The sequence below is a fragment of the Diadema antillarum genome, unplaced genomic scaffold, assembly GCF_040938485.1.
Source record: "Diadema antillarum isolate AM-2024a unplaced genomic scaffold, OU_Dant_1.0 seq00000368_RagTag, whole genome shotgun sequence".
Taxonomy (NCBI): Eukaryota; Metazoa; Echinodermata; class Echinoidea; order Diadematoida; family Diadematidae; genus Diadema; species Diadema antillarum.
This window is the reverse complement of record NW_027271369.1, coordinates 3511405-3529638: the sequence shown is the minus strand read 5'-3', so window position 1 is coordinate 3529638 and position 18234 is coordinate 3511405. Positions and strand designations below refer to the sequence as shown.

General features: G+C 37.4%; 1 pseudogene; it reads left to right on the top strand.

Annotated features, from left to right (window-relative positions):
* The first annotated feature begins 2562 nt into the window (after positions 1–2562).
* The window catches only part of LOC139731338 (uncharacterized), an 82500-nt pseudogene continuing 66828 nt past the window's right edge, over positions 2563–18234 (top strand).

Below are 18234 nucleotides of genomic sequence, written 5' to 3'. Positions count from 1 at the left end.
CGGATTGCATTTCTTGAATTGTTGCATTTATCAACTCTGTCATGATGAGTTGATTGAGAGACCTTGTCACTGCACAGCTCCATTGTGCAGTTTGACCCAAGGAGCAGAGATGTGAAGATGGCAAAGGTTGGCGTGGGCAGGTACAAGCTATAAATGCGTTTCAAAATGACCTTGCGTTTATCAACTCTGTAGAAATGCATTTCTGGCTTAAATGTGTTTGCAATTGCACTTTTTTTTGGCAATTTAGAAATGCATTTCAAACCCTCATAATTAAAACAGCTTTACATTTATCAATTGCCCAAAACTCCCTGAAAGTTGTTTGGAAACCTTAACTCTACACCAGAAGTGGGTTGATAAATGCACCCTATATTTTGCTCTGGATGTGATGTGGTATGCATCAGCAGAGACCAAACATGAACTTGTTGCTATGGTCAGAGAGCTTTTGAGGAGGAAAACTAGAAAGCTCGGGCAGTTAGTGGAAAAAAATTCAAGCAATGGAAGGGTTTATTTTCGGTGATGAATCATTCCGATTAGCTGTGAAGCGTGAACATCCCATGCAATCAACGGGTATGTGGGAATTCCTTCAAATTTAGATTCTTGATGTGACGTTCCTGGAACCAGTCGTGTCTCCCCCACCGAGGAGGGAATTCTAGGGATATGAATGAGCCCGTGTGTCAGCGTGTGTCGAAGATTTCTCCCCTCCCTCTCGCCCCATGAGTATCCTGTCTGACCTTTGCCATTTATGAAGAGGAACTCTCATCATCACAAGTAAAACCTCTGGGAATGCAGTGAAAGAACGTATTGCCTGAAGAAAACCTTGCCACTGTGCTATTATTATTATTATCATCATTTTTTCATTTGTCCATATCTGTCAAAAATAGATATTATTATGTTGAAAGGCCACAGACATTGGAAACAGATTCTTATCTAAGTAGGATATGAGGGATGACTGCTTATTTAAAACAACAACAACAACAGCAGAAAGAACCATCGTTACCTTATGGACTGTAGTGTATATTTCTGATAAAGAAAATATATATGTATACTTAAATTCATTATTCCATATTCCACATTTCATACAATTTTACACTCCATTTGACTGTAAGAGAGAAGCGCAACAGAAGATAGTCAATTTGAAATGGAAATAAGTATATAAACAAACGTGAATAAGTGCATTAATTAGTATATTGTCAAAGGAATATATATATTTTTTTACTTTACTCTGGAGAAAAAAATATGTTCACAAAATAGTTCAATTTCAACTTTCATTTTCATATTTCTCAATGAAAAAAAATACATAAAATATAACAAACTTAAATAATACATGATATTCAGCTAGTAGACATACATAGAATATTGCAAATATATTTATAAAACATATAGTGGTCGATCTATGAAAGTTGGAATCTGAGAATGAATGCTAAAGAAATAGTGGAAGCATATAGGCCCTACTATAAAAATTGAACCATATCTCCTAATATTACTCATTAATTCAATGTATTTATTTGTCAAATTATATTGATCTATCTGCACATTAAAATTTCATAATGATGTTAATTCAGGCATCATGTACTCTATGATATGCCTTATGGAATTCATAACTTTTGGACAGTATGATAATTACATATGCTAATATGATGATATATTTAAAAAAACAACATTGAGATATCAATTTTAAAAGCATTATAATTCCATGGATAGTTTATGAAGACTACTGTACCCTTACACCACATTTGCTGAAAAAGCCTTGGAATGCATCGATAGCGAGATTCCTAAGTTCAATGACTTGCTGTTACGATTACTTTTAGTTGCTATGATCTGATTAATGTTTGCTCTTCGACTGGAATTGGTTTTGATATTACCACAAGAACATTCCCTGTTTCTGAGAAATATGTGAAAATACCTTTTTTTTCAGATTCCTGAGTTTTCTAAACAAAGACGGGAAAATACAGAGAAAAGTTGTGGTGAGGAAACAACGCTGAGTTTTTTGGGGTTTTTTTTGAAACATGAATCCAAGTGTGATGATACCATGGCTGTTTTAACTCACTTTCTTCCTCAATTGTGTTTCATTATAAATAATGCTGCCTTCTTCGAATTGATTTCATTCTTTCATAGACCGCAAGCAGTCCTCTCTGTCCAACACACTGCAGAACAGTCCAAACTAGAAGTTCAGAGGCATACTGGATAGACGACCCGAGTTGCTGGCACCAGAGCTAATCTACACCCAGCAGGGGGACCATCGTTGAAGAGTTGACTTCCTACCTTACGGACGGACGGCAGACCACCCCATCCCTAGGAAAAGCCAGTAATTGAGTGTCCATAGAATGATAGAGGGTTATACTAAATCTTATGGTGACAACATTCATGAGACCCCGCCCTCATCTTGATGTGATGGACAAAAGATGATGTTGGTGACAAGACGTCATCACCAAATTTTCTTCAAAATCGATAAATCAAGCTTTGATCATCTGTGACAGGGCCTTCACACAAACTGCATATGAAGTTGCATTCTGATGCAAGTGATGAATAAATTCCCCCTCCTCCAGTTGGCATCCCCCCCCCCTCCCAAATTCAACAGAGCAAAAATAAACAAAAAGGACAGCAGCAATTGCACCTTGTTCCCTTGGGCAGGGGAGCAAGTTTAATTTCAACCAGTCGGCCAATGGTGGAGGGAGCACCTGCTGTGCAGAAACTGTGAGCACGGCATGCTGGGAATGTGGAGAACGAGGGATTTGACGCAAGGAGCGCATTTCAGAAGGCAGCTCGTCTGCTGCTGACTCTGTTGGGTCTGCCCCGTGGAACCCGGCAGGAAAAGTGAGTATATGCCGTTGGAATTTGTGTACGCAAAGCTGTAAACAGCAAGCTGCAATCTTGTCAAGAGATTGTGCGGAGGAGGCACACTTTTCATGTTTGAGCTGAGAAGTTTTCCCCATCACCTCTGATGTTTTGCTTCTCTTGAAAAACACTAAATCTGTATGCAAGAGGGGTGGCAATGGATTATATTGTGTCTGTTGGTGCGGTCTTTGCAGTAATTCAAGATTATCTTGGCCAACTTACTGTTTTCTTTGGGTCACAAAAGTGAAGTGGTGAGTATCACAGGCTGAGCTTAAGTCTAGTCACAAGGTTGGGTGTGTGTGTTTTTTGCAGTAAGTACAGGTTTATAATCACATTATGTGCTTTGTCACATGAATTACACCACACTGTTTGTAGAGGTAGGGCCTACATGATAGCATGTCATGTGTCTTCTCAAATATGAAGATGTCTATCCATTCAATATTATATCTGTGTCTGTTTTGTCAGTTAAATTTATGTAGAATGGCAGCAGTATTTTGTAATATCATTTGGGTGTACAATTTCCTGCATCTCAGCTGGCAGCATTTCTACCAGGACCTCATTTTGGGAAAGACTTTAATGTTCCTGTTTATAGATTGTGACTGCCAGGCTCAGAAAAGCTGAGTTAATGTTTTAGAGAGCTTCCATTATTAAAATCAAATAACTCTAAGTTTTAAAAGCCTTTACAAAACCCTGGTCCAAATCCAGTTTCTTTCATCTCCTATGATTTTTATCTGATTGAATATGGTAGGCATTGTTGTTGTGCTCATGATATTATACAGGCCGTCTGGTTTAGGAGACAGAAAAAGATGCATTTCAGATGTGTTTGTTGTGGATGTAACAGCCTGTCTATAGACTCCCTATAGTAATCCTTCCATGGTTGTGTCATCTTATCCAATGATGATGCCAGGAGTGATATGAACCTTGAAAAAATTGTGAATCATCACTAAATATTCATTATTTTAAAATGATAATTATTGACTTCTATGGCAATATCTCTAAACTGTTATGACAACAGAAGTATGATATGAACACTGTTTTGAGTTAAATCAAAATGTTATCTTAATGGGATAGTTTGATGACATGTAATTAAATATCATAACAGAACTGACTTTATTGTTGTTTCTTAGGTAGGTAAAAACAAAGAGTAGTCGAGACAAGGAGAAAAAAAAATCTTCAAAGTGTCGGGGAAACTCTCCCATTTAATATATGGCATCCTCTTTGACAAATTGATCAGCAGGCTTGACTTCCTGTTATGTTCTCTGATTCAAGACCGAAAACCAAAGCGACGCTTTTTGCTCTCCTCCTCTGTCATCGGCTAATGGTTGTCACTGGGAACAGCGTAACTAGACTGTGGGGAAAATAAAAATGAAATGAGTTGAAGAAATGATGGAGCATATCAGATATACATCAGAAAGACAGTCTCATATCATCCAGATTCATATTTTGGGATATACGGTATATTTCTCTCTCTCTCTCTCTCTCTCTCTCTTTCTCTCTGAACTCCATCTTCCACTTTCTTTGCTGACTATATTCTTGCATCCTGTACCTGAATATGTCCTTGATTTCGGAGGAGCTTATTATCAAAAGCTGAAAATTCAGTTCGATTTCTGTCGAGAAATATGAGCGAGGCCAAAGACAGTGCCAGGGGATCACCAGGAGAGTGTTTTGACAAGGGAGGCTGAGTATTCGGATTCAAAGTGGGTTGAAATCACTCTTTCCTGTTATTGTTTTTTCATAATTCTCAAGATGCCTTGAGCAGAATCGAATACGACTTTCACATATCTGTGGGAAATTAGACAAAAATTTGCAGATAATGGCAGGATAGCTTCCCACTTGACAATGTCAGTTGCTAGATTTCCTGTTTTTCGCTATCAAGAGGGCTGTGAGAATTCCATCTTTGATATGAAATAAGGATCTGGAGATTAAACAAAGTTCCTGGTGTTTATGATTATACATGTATGATTGAATCAGCAGTGATAGAATGGGAGATCATAATTTTGGTTTTCATTTTCTGAAAGCATTGCGTCTCAGTATTGGATAGCAGCAGTGGAAAACAACGGACAATCCATCACGTTGCGTCATCGTTCCAGGACATCCTTGTGGATGTTGACGACCAAACTTTATTACTGGCTGTGTGTTCTGTGGTTTCCCACATTGACAGTGAATGATGGCATCATTATTCAAGTTGATAGTTGATAGTAGTGATAGATGAACAGATCCTACCCCCTTATAGCTGTAGATGGGAATTAAGAAACAGCAACAAACAGCAGTGTAGTGCCTTGGTACAATGCATTTGGAGGCTTAAAAAAGTTGAGAAATAGTTTTAAAAGTTTTCAATTTCTGAGACTTCGTCTGTTCTTGTGTAGATGAAAAGAATTCTAGGTGTCTGATACTGACTTTGAAATCTATGACCATGTTTTGAATAAAGTGATTGACACATTTACCAAATTAGTTTTTACAGTATATCATTTGCAAAGATCTGATAATACTGTAAAAGTGGAAATTTTCGCGCATTTTGCGCAACCAGAAGCCAGTGTGAAAATAAAAGCACGCGAATATTTTTGCTTGCCGTATGTTTGTGTACTTGGTGTCTTGATTCCGCGGAATTAAAAACATGCGAAACTCTACTCACCCGGCACGCGAAAATATCCACTTTTACAGTAATTAAAGACCCCACATGATATGTAGCCAATAAAGGTTACTACCTTTAAGGGTGGCTAATACAGTGAACATGAGTTGGCACATCTGCATGTAATTTTCACATTCCTTGAGTAAACTTGCGACAAATCCTTGTTAATTGCCCTTTTGTGGATGACAGTGACTCTGTGTCTTCTTCACTTGCAAAGTGACTTTTTTTTCTTTAATGTGCCAAAGGAGGAACTGTCAGTGATTGTTAAGAGTGATAAGTGAATCATAGTGCAGGAGGAAGATGTGGAGATTTGATGACACTGGAGTAAACTCTGGTGACTTTTGACATTTGGACAGCTTCTATGCAAAATCCCAACCTTCGTTTAAACCTCCTCTTTTTCTTAGTGTAACACTTCCCTGACAGTCCCATGCAGCGCTTGCCATTTATCGAAGGGAAACGGGAAATGAATCGTCAGCTTGCGAGTTAATTTCATAGGAGAATTTCATGAATGTCATTTGCATCATTGGTTGTGCAGTATAAAGATTCTTTGAAGCAGAAAAAAAGTGATTAGGCCTATTACGTCTGTGTATCTGCAAAATGTTGATTTCTGTAGGGGAATTTTTGCAAAATTGCTAGGCAAAAAATATTTAATGACCATGTTCTTTTTTTTTGTATTCTGTTTTGAACAAAGGCACCCAGTTGTAGTTATTTTTCATTTATATATCTATGTTTTATTTTTCATTCTTTATTTATTTATATATGTATATATATATATATATATATTTTTTTTTTTTTTTGGGGGGGGGGGGGCTTTAGCCCGTATGTACCCTATTTTATTGAAGAGGATTCAATTAAACAAAGAGACATTATGATTAAAGATGAATGGGAAATTCTAGGAAACCATTAGGTGTATGTCATCATGTCTCACATAATCAGCATCATAATTAGATATGACCAGACCTGTCTTTCATGACGAGTGGGTGGTGGGCAGAGCGCCTTTGCTTCTCCCTCCCCATTTTTATGCTTCCCGTTCTCTATTCAATAACGACCCCACTTCCTCGTTTCCTAAGGTCAGTTTTTGGCACATTCCCACGGGTGGTTGCACAACCCACAAGATTTTTAAGGCGATAGGAAAATCCTCTCGATTCCATGGCAGATATATTCATGCTCCATGAACAGAAACTATTCTGTGGCTTTTTTTTAAAGAATGGGCCAGCTCTGCTGCAATCACAAAAGAAGTCATAAACACTTGTAAGATCATGTGAGGAGGAGGACCTGTTGGGATCTATCTTACATTTACGGTGCATGTGAGGAGTGGTAAGTGTTCTGTTTGATCTGAGGCTGCACATTCCAAGGAGTTATGTTCTGTCTGATAACTTCTTGCTCATATTCAGGTAAGGAGTAGGCCTATACACATGTATCTCTGGCCATTTGGACATTAGCAAATGAACAGCTCTTATCTTTATTTGATAGCCTAGGATAGCCTTTACTTAGGTCTTGAAAAAGGTGCAGTTTTGCTTTACCTTGGGACTGATATAAAGTGTAGAATTTGTCACCTGTTAAGTGATGGGGGGGGGGGGGGGGTGGGTGGGTACAGAATGGAGATAGTAGAGTTGGATGGGATACTTGAATATCAGCTTTGGCAAATAGAAGCTGAATAAGACAAACAGACACAGTATTTTTTTAGCAACATGCTGGGGCATGTTGGCTCTAATGTCTCTGTTATATTTGCAAGAACATAGCACATTTGCAATATAACATGATGTGATTATGTTGTTGGTATGTCTTTTATCACTTTAGAGAGAGAGAAAAAAAAAAGATCTGTCTTTGGTTCGATTGTTTTTCTGCATTGGGCAAAAGATGAGAAGAAGGGTGTATGTTCTCCATAGAATGCCAGAAGATAATTCAAAAGAATTGAAGGATCATGCCACCCCATATTTTTACTGATTTTATTGAACAGGAAAGACAAACAGCATGATAGAATTTTCATTAGTTTGAGGTGTAAAATAAGAATTTTGCAGAATTTCAATTTTTACATACTTTAACGAACCAAGGCTACAGGTTGCAACCAACCACGTGTGCAAATCAGACGAAGCAATTATGCTATCTGACTACAATACTCTCAGTTATACATTTAGCCACAAAAATGTTAGAATCATGTATTTGGTTATAAATCAAGCAGCTGCAACCCATGCTATTTTGAACATCATCATTGCTGGGACATTACAGTACTGCAAGAACTTAATGGGAAGGATACAGCATAGTATATTTCATGTCACAAACAGGAACTTTGGCGAATTGAAGACTGAGGAGGCAGTGACATTGTCACTATATCTTATTTGCATGCATGATTAGACCAGTAACAATTATGTGAAATTATATGAATCTTCCATATCTTGGAACATTCTTGTTTTATTTCTGGTGGTATAGAAAACTTCTGTCATTATTTTGTTTAATGTGATTCTACTTATTAAAGTCAACTTAAACATGGTGAGTGTATATCACTACATGCCTATTTTGCTATTCAATAGGGATATAGACGTATAGCCAAACAAACAAACACCAAAGAATCTCATTGAGGAAAATATCTTTGATGATTGTAGCTTGGCAAGTATTCCTAATCTGGATAATGATTTTTGGTTCTGTTTTCTTGACCTTCATTTTTATGTTTTCCTAATTTTGATGTGTTGTAAGTGGTCTTATGCAAGCCAGTGAACTCAACTATAAGCCGTCCTAGAAATATATGCAAGCATCTGTTAGAAAATGGCTTATATGTGTCACAGATTGGTATAGAAAGAGTGGTGTGAATCTGTGGTGTGCAACCCCTATCCAAGGCTTCAATTTGTGTCATAATCCTAAACTTTTCATTCCAAGAGATTTGAGATCAGAAATGTAAATCACAGTGGCTACAAGGTGAGAACGTCAGTATCAGCATGGTTCAAAAGATGAGGAGAAATCAAGCAGAGGGGAATCTTTAGATCTGCCTCATAATCTCGCCCATGATCTGCTCAAAGTGAAAGACTTCAGCCGCCTTCTTGTCCTCAGCAGTTCCTGCAATTCACAGAAGTTTGACGTGCAGAGGTTAATTGCTCCTAGCCACAAGAGCGTTCATTAGGATTTTTTGTATATTTGGCTGGGATATTTTTAGCCATTTTGTCAGCATTGCTGTGAGAAGATTTCCATTTTGGTCTGTGGCAGAGATTGTTCCTACTGTGCTTGGTATGTGTGCCTGGACCACCAATGTGAATGGCTGCTTGATGAGGAACATTCTGAAGCGTACCATTGATAATCATCCTGTTTGTGTCCATGTGCTTTCAAACTTCAGGAAATGGTTCTCATGCAGAGGTATTTGAATCGTACAACCACTTATTACTCCTGACTGACGAGGCTAATTCAATAAGTGAATTGTACCACTGTCTGTTAAAAGTCTTACAGTTCTAGAATCTATTTGGTTTAAAAAAAAACAAGATCATCAAGATAGGCATGGCAAAGCCTAGTTTGCAATTTACAGATAACCTACAGAAATTGAAATGATATTTGCATTTATGTCTATTAGAATATGCCATGCCATATACTCGCAGAAGTCATTATCAGAAATTGATGCATTTTCAAAGTTCTATTCCTTATCTAGTGTATTCTGTATTCGGAGTGAGTGTATAACTTGCACTCTGCAAGATGTGTGCACGAGATAATGCAATATTGTGACCATAATTGAGTGGAATGCAGTGATGGACTTATTACAAATAGGTTGCTGTCTATGGCTTTTGATAACCCAGTTACTTCTGTTCAGTAGGATAGCAGCAGTGTTTTATATAGCAAATGAAAGGTACAACATTGGCTTTAATCTGCCTATTCAAAAAATGAAAATAATGAAATCCCCTTTTTGAGCATGATTCTTTATATGCCCACATACATACTGACATACGTAGATATATACTAATTGCAGTCATCAGTATCATTATGCATGAATGTTTTATGTGATATTCGATAGGCCTGTATTTTGTATCCAAAAGTAACACTGCCCTCTAATGGTAGTGGAATTAAGACCCATGAGAGGCTGTTCTTTCCTGCCGAGCAGTGAATGATGACAATATCTCCAGGGAGCAGCCTGCCTCGCTAACCCATCACTATCTGATTCACCTCTAATCCTGGATTAGCGGGCGAGAGTTCGTCTCATCCTACGTCACTAGACATGCAGCCCGAGTCAGTGTGTGTGAATTTAACACTGGGTGATGTAATTACGGATTCAAATTTGGAATGAAATACGTTATCATTGCCGTCGTCTGCCAAACTTCAGTCTTGAGTGTTCGTCATTATCTCTTGTCTGGCAAAAATTATCAGAATTTTTATGCCAAACTCCCTCTCACACTGATTTGTTGCATCCACTGTTGATTGAAAACATCTCATCATTAAAAATGTGAATATACTTGTTTGACCGGGCATTCTTGAACACAACAATTGAAGTAAACCTTTCTTAATTCTTTCTATAGAAAGACTTGACCACATTTTATTCTCTTGTAATTGTGTTACTGGGTCCATTACATCTTGAATTAAAGATATTCAAGATAACGACCATGTTCATTTGGGAGATATAGGCCCTATGTACTTCATAATAATTTCTTTTTTAACTTCTGCAATTCATCCTGTGATTGTTTTTTATGTTTGGTGCCTACATTTTTTTTTTAAAGTATAGGCCCTTAAATATTAATGTTTTGTCTTTCTATCCTCCCATTTTAAGGGTACCAGTAAATTTCAAAGTTCATACTTGGAGTTTCTAGGAAACATATGGAATTTTCAGCAATATTGAGATAACAGGAAGCACTCACCATAGAACTGTGAATCAGCAATAATGACTATTCCTGACTTCACAGTGGTTTTTTTTTTCTGTCTCTTGCTAATAGATGGTCATTTAATGCATTATTCCACTTATTAGTTGCAAATGGACGACAAAATAGAATGTAATAAAAAAGAAAAAATATTTTCAACCATATTTTGTTTGATTACTGACTGGTGCAACCATCCTGAGTCTAGAGGGCTTTTTACACTTGTGTTTCTTAACCCCGGACTTTCTCTGACCCAGGACTATCGTTAGTCCCGTACTATCTCTTGTCCGGGGCTAAGGAGAAAACTGACCTTTTTACACTCGTATTTCTTAGCCCCGGACTTTCCAAACCACATGAATATTCATAATTACGCTGTGTACTGTACACGTACACGCACGCACCGGCAGCACTTGATTACCTCGTTTCTGATTGGTCACTGAGGGTCGGACTCCGTCTCCGTCGCTTAGCCCAGGATTATTTTTTCGTTCTGTTTACACTCACTTGCTTGGCACCGCAATTGCGGTGCTAACCCCTGCTATTTTGGAGGGCCAGATAGTACCGTACTATCGGTGGGGCTAGCCCACTTTGGCAAAAACGAGTGTAAACAGAAAGTGGGCTAAGGATAGTCCCGTACCAACGGTGGGGCTAAGGCCCCCCCTTAGCCCCACCGTTGGTCCGGGGCTAAGCAAAAATTTACAAGTGTAAAAAGCCCTTAGGGCATGTACTTTTCTCCAGTAGACTGTCTTGTGTTAACCTTAACCTTGAAGATAACACTTCATAACATCGTATGTGCAAACAGGTATGTTGTGAATAGGAGACAAGCAGTTGCTGTACAACCGCAAAGAGTTTTCATACTTGTAAAGGAACTCTATAATGGAATCCGGATTTTAGAATGTTTTCTGAACACGTTTCATGAGACAGTGTTCAGACCTGGGAGTGAGTCTCGTCACAGACCCCAAACGGCAAACAACATTACATAGACAACAAGCTGTGTCATAAACACTACTACCCTTCAACCAAATACTGAGGAGCTGTTCTATTGTGGCTGAATAGTTAAAAGCATAATTTACCATTTGCAGATGAAATAAAAACCCAGCATTTGTGCTTCAAACTAGTTCTAAAATGTGAGTTAGGGATAGAAACAACCTATCTAAAGATTTGAACCAGTATAATCGATGTTAAGTATTGTTGAATATACAAAATGTGAACAATAGTTATTATAAATTTTCCAGACTGAACCATCTACAGTTATGGTTTAATGAGAAAAATAGTGATAACTCCTTATATTTTAGGCTTTATTGCAAAAATGTTATATGGTAGGATGTTTTGTGATACAACTAACCTACACATATGCATCAAAAATGATATCTAGAATATAATTTGTGATCACTACTCCCACAGGTAAACAGGACCTCTAAGATTATGGGCTAGTTTCCATGAACTTGTGAGGTTTGAATCCCAGCCTGTCACTTAGTGCATATGGACAAGGCACTTTGTCCTCATGGCCAAGTCTTTCTCAGAGGAGACTGTTCACCTTCATAATATTATACAGTACGTGTGAATTGAGATAATGAAGCAATATTTATAGAATCAGACAATTCATTAAAAAGTTATGAATTTTCAAATTTTCAGTGCCGACATTACTGGATGAGAAGGCTACTACAGCTTGTAATGTCACATGTGAAGAACGATATAAAGAAAACATAAAGAAAATTTAACATATCTTCACTTTTCTCAAGTAATATCAGAGCATTTGACAATTGCCTCTTTCAGAAGGCATGTGAAATAATACTACTCTTCACATATACATCAGTGACAAGTCAAGGGAATATGTACTTTTTTCAAAAAAGGAAATTTTGTGGAATTCTTTTTATATTTTTCTTATATCTAACAGTGCATGTGACATCATGAACTGTAGTAGTCGTGCTCATCCAGCAGTGACTGTGCAGAAACTTTAAAATTCATCACTTTTGAACTGATTGTCTGATTTTCCCTAAACTTTCAGTGGTGCATTCTACTAATATTCCTGAATTCACTCACTCTACATGCATATAAAGGTGAATATAAATGCAAGAGTGCAAGTGGATGTGACTGATCATACAAGATCAGGCTATTGGCTACACCTCCTCAGTCAAGTATTGGAAGTCAAACTGTTCAGTGTGCGTATAAGAATTTGCAAGACACACCTATACAAAACATACACAAAAAATTGCAAATTTGTATTAATCTTAAAATAAATGTGTTCGCAAGCTCGTTTTCAAACAGGTTCTTTGCAAGTATGAAAAATCCTGCTTGTCTGCTGCTGGTGCAAGTGCAGACACAACTCCCCAGACAACTGCTCGCTCATGTGGGGTCTTTCCAACCAAATGTAATTATCCAATTAGCATCAGCCTTTAGTGACAGTGACATGAACATACACTGATGTTCCTGTCTGTCCCCAGACTTTCCACTCTTCTTCAGTTCATCTTCAGGTAAGTGTGCATTGTCTGCACGTCTGCTGCTAAAACAGCCAGAATGACGGCTGGCCCTCTGATGCTTTCAAGAATTTGCCTTGAGCTTCAAAACAGGTTTTTCCTTGTCACAGAACAACTAGGAGTTCTAAATAGCGATTAGATGTTCCTGTACAACTTGCAATTATTGACTGGATTGAGATCATTGCAAGTCATGGCTATGAGTTGGTCTGATGGGCACACAATTATAGTTTGAATAGCCAGAAGGGAGGTTTCTGCATTGCGAATATAAAACAGACCAGAGGAAACCCAACCGTATTGTCAGGCAGCATGGACAGAGTTAGATGTTCCTTGTAGTCTTGAGGTCAAGATATTTTTGTTACTGTGTGCCACCATATTCAGCTATCATCAGTACTATAAACCACCATGGATTTAGATTTGTCAGTCCCTTGGAGCTCAAGATGAAGGTGTCAAATAGAATGACTTTTGACATGTCACAGCTGTCGAGCCAAGTCATCCTAGCTCTCTCTAGCTGTATTGGAAATAACAATGGGAGTGATAGAGATACCATCTTCAAAGCAAGGTCTGATGCAAACAGATGCCCCATCTTTTGTAGGACATGCGCATACTTGTACTTTATGGCCCATTCTCAGTAAAAGTGTGCAAATACGGAATTTTGGTGTCGCCGACATTCCATGACCGTTTGCGGTTCCCTGAAACCTATTAGATACTATTTAAATGTTTATAATATATCACGAGGACATTATTTGTTAAAAATAAACACGATCAAATGCGGTTGTCTGCCTTTTTGTATAAAATTTTGCTGTTAAACTTCGTTAAAACCCCCAAAACGCAGTGTCGCCGGCTATTTTAGAATTATGTTTTATTGCTCCTCTCCGTCCACAAACACACTTTCCAAATATCATTTGCATGGACGATAAGCAAATCATATGTGCTAATCACAATACTCGAAAAGTTCCAAAATTTTTATTGACTTCTTTTTTATAGCCTTTTGAAACCTGTCGCCAAATTCACCGCCAGATACGTTACCAGTTTCTTTAGTGTTACAGCACTGCGAAAATAAAAAGACTATGCACTGACTCTGAGTATATGAAACCCTGAGGATATACTTCATACATTGCAAGTACTTAGATTTTTTGTGCAACAGCTTTTTATTGAGAATACGGTACAATGTTTGAAATATTGGTTTTCTACATTTTTATTTGGACAGATACGTTACATACATTTCACGCCACCCACTGCGACAGATATTGCAATGTCAGACAAATTGTATATTATACAATACTCCTCGGAATGACGCATCGATTCAACATTAAAGTTTAGTACAAGTGAGAAATATTCGGTAGATATCGCTCTCATAATATCATGATCGACCATATACGTTACCACAGATACGTTACCGCAGATACGTGACCGAATTTTGTTCATTGGTCTTGTGCTTCCAGGGGATCAAATCTGGTCAAAATTCATCCCTTCACATTACATGCTTCGTTTTGTTGGACCTCAGGATTATATTCTTACACCAAAAGGACAGGAAGTTGAAAAAGAGCAACACTTCCACATGATTTTTCTGTCTGCGTCAGTGTCTCACAACTTAATGCCAAGTTTTCCGACAGATACGTTACCACATAATCAAAATGCTGAAAAAAAATTGTACATGTTTTGACAAACAAATCTTTGTGTGTTCACAAATTCCAAAGTTCCAATCTATAAAACCCAGCCACTTTCATATTCTATGCAACAACTTTTAACGTTTATTTTACAAGACGAAGCTATGATTCAGCATATCAGTTTTTTGCTTTTCAGATTTAGCAGGTACGTTACGTATTATTCAGGGCACCCACGGTGACAAATAATGTTATGTAAAACAAAGTGTTCATAAAACAATTCTGCATAGAATGACGCTTCTATAAAAAATTAAAGTTATGTTCAAATGAAGAATATTCAGTAGATATTGCTCTGTAACTTCACCGACGGATTCATTTACGGTACGCCAGATACGTTACCTTACTTTGAAAGAGTAAAAACTAGTTTAAGAAAAGCTTCCGAGAAAAGTTTAGTGTTCTGTTGCATATTTATTCTAGTGTTTTTCAACATATGAAGAACTACTCAAGATTCATTGATAAGTTGAACAATTATTTATTCATTTTCATTAAAAGGGGTGAGCCAAATACGTTACCATAGATAAAACAACTTTTTAGTATATCGAGTTCATAGAGACTGTACCTACTTCATTCTAAGTGCCTGCAAAAATATATTTTTTAAACCTTGTTTGCATTATCCATCAAAACTTAATGAATATTTATAGTCAGATGGATAAATACATTCAAACGTAAGATGAGAATATTCTGTGAATGAAGAACTCAGCTCTCATATTTAGGGCTCTTTTCCACTACATTTCATAGTTTAAATATTACGTACAATGTTTAAAATTGTTAATTTGGGCTTACATCATTAATTTTTACATCAATTCATAAAGCAAATTACTTAAAACAGGTGATATTTATTAATTCATACACAACTAAAATTATTAGTTATATTTTACCAGATACGTTACCAAAGGCAATTCGATGTTTTTCAATAGTTATTTCCCCAGGAAAGCAATTCATATTTGTTTCCTGTGCAAATTCCAGATCGGATCGTTCCCTTTGCATGATTTTTGGCATTCAAAACTTTATTTTAAGCGAAATTTGTTAAAAATACAAAGTGAATCTTAAGGTTATATTTTATTTCAGCAAAAAACATATTTCAACCTACCACACAGAAATAATTTCTACCAACTAGCAAGGGATGACAACGTCTTTACCTCTTGAAAAATCCCAATATCTTTAGGGGGGACAGATGTCTTTTCCTGAACAGAAATTGGATCAAAACAGTAAATTTAATTCAAAGTTAGGAGTCCATTACAACATGTAAATTTGCGGTAACGTATCTGATTGGTGATCAAAAATCATATATGATGCTCTATTTCAATTCATTTTTACTCAATAAATGGCCATCATGTAGAATGTTCCACTTTTTGTTTCGTATTTGACCGGTTTTGAAGTTACCAAAAACACATCTTTGAATGTATTACTTTGTGGTTGATTTTTCGGTTTTACTCACGTGGAATTGAACACTTAATCTGAGAATGGCCCTTATGAGCTAAAATATTTCATTTCTTGTGCATTTGAAATACAATTTTGCCTGACTCATTTTCTGATGAATAAAATATCAGTGGGAAAATTTGATAGAATGATAGTATACTTCGTATAAAGGGTAATGAGTCAACATGATTCAACTATTTCCCCTTTTGATTTATCCTGTTCAATCAGATGTTTTTGTATTATTGTCTATTTTTGTTAATCTGTAGGATGAGCTGTTTTGATCACTTTGGCATGTGAATACTCTTTTGAAGTTTTAGATTCTAGTGGCATATCAATTTCCTTAACGCGGTTTCATAATTTGTAAAAGGAGCTATCAAAACCCTGTGGTTTTTAGTGCTGTGTTTGTGTTTCCCACAGGTTATCACCCAACTCTCTTCTTCTAGCATACACTTTATTCAGTCATCAATGCTTCATAGCTCGTCTGTGATGGAGTAGCTGTATGTTTTCTTCCAGTTACCAAATTAATTGAATCTGACTCCCCTATCCCTTCCTGGATAATCTTATCCTAACCTGCACTCACAAAACCCAGACATCAGTCCACCAAAGGGGGACCTTTCATAGCTCTGTTAATTCATCAACCCTCCCATCCCCACTGTTGATTAATGTATGACGTGAGAGTATACTACATGTACACTTTGCATCATAGAAGGGTCAGTGTCTTACCCATAGAGTTCTGGATCATCTTCCTGTCTCATGGGCATACTTTGTTATTATTCTGGACAGAGTAAGCAACAGGCAACTTCATGGTGTGTGTGATAGAGGTGAGGAACCTTTTCACATTGTGCTCAACAGTTTGATGAAAGCCACAAATCAGAGACTCCAACCCCAAGCACCTTCTGATCTGGAGATTCTCCCGCCAGAAACCTCTAGCAAACGGGAGACTCCAACTTGATGTGCGCGAAGCGCGAAGTTCCTTGCGGCCGGGGTCCAGCTCTAGGGTTCTAGAGATGCTATCCCGTGCTATCTAAGGCTATTTTTCAACATAGTAATGGCAATATTAAAGTAAGAAATCATTTCAAGCTGGAGAAACAGAGCCAGGGCGGGAGAAATTAAATCTCAAGCGGGAGAACGGGAGATTTTGCAAAAATGGGTTTTCGGCGGGAGATCTCCCGTCGAAAACGGGAGAGTTGGAGTCTCTGACAAATGTCTGGCTTGATTCTATGATGATGCAACACAGATGCCACAGTTGATATCATGGGATGGTCCGAGAATGCATGGTGAGAGATAGAATGAGCGCTGTGATTGAATTAAGGCTTTAATTAGACAAGGATTATGCAGCCTAATGAGATTTGTTATACATTGATCTCAGTGATGTTCTCCATAGGCCCTTGAGGGTGCTGAATAATGGTACTATACACTATGTATCTTTGGCTTCTTTCTTCTGCTGGGATGACTTTGAAGCAGCTTATGGGATAATGGTACTTCCTGATTAGATGATGAAGGTAAGACAGTGATTGTGCAATGTGCAGTTATGTGTTTCTTTACCTGTTGTACTACCTCAGGCTCTTCTAGTAATGATGATGTTGGCAATATTTTCATGCAGGAAGCTCAAAGATTCTCTTCCAGATTATTTATCTAACACTGACCTAGATACACTTGGTTTGCGGTTCACCATGTATGTATAGTCCTTAGAAGGACTGTTGAAGTGACAGGAGAAAGATAGAAAGAAAGGTTGGATGAGAGGTGAGAATTGAGTAAGAGTATTCTTTCTGGAATGAGTGTAGTCCTGAAAAGGACTGTGAACCAAGGAAGTATAGAACCAAGGAAGTATAGGAGAGTTCCTTGGTTCCATACTTCCTTGGTTCACAGTAATGTGGTCATTCAACATACAAATCAAAGTGATGGTCCACCAAATAAACAGGAAAGAAACTGATCATCTCATATGTCTCATTCTATCTGTCATACAATCAAAATGTGCTAAACCCAAATCAAATTCATGATGCATTTGTTGTTATTTTTTTTCCTGGGAGAGATACAGGCATATAATGCTGATATTGACTGTTAGTTCCTGCTTTCATTTCCTGTAAATCATACTTTGCAGCAAAAGGACTTATAACTTCATACCACGAAGATCTGTTCTTTTGTTACAGTAACCGTGGTAATTAAAGAAAAGCTCATAACCATTGACAAAGATAATAGTTAAATACCATTCCTTTCATGGGAGAAAAAAAATTAAGGGATTCATTTCACTGTGAGCTGGTATAACTGCTATTCTCATTGCACCTTTGGACAAAGTGTGACATATCAATTTCTGCTCCCTTACCCAAACAGTATGGTGTGACGACATCACATCCATATTAAGTTAAAAAAGAAAGAAGCCCCAAACAAAC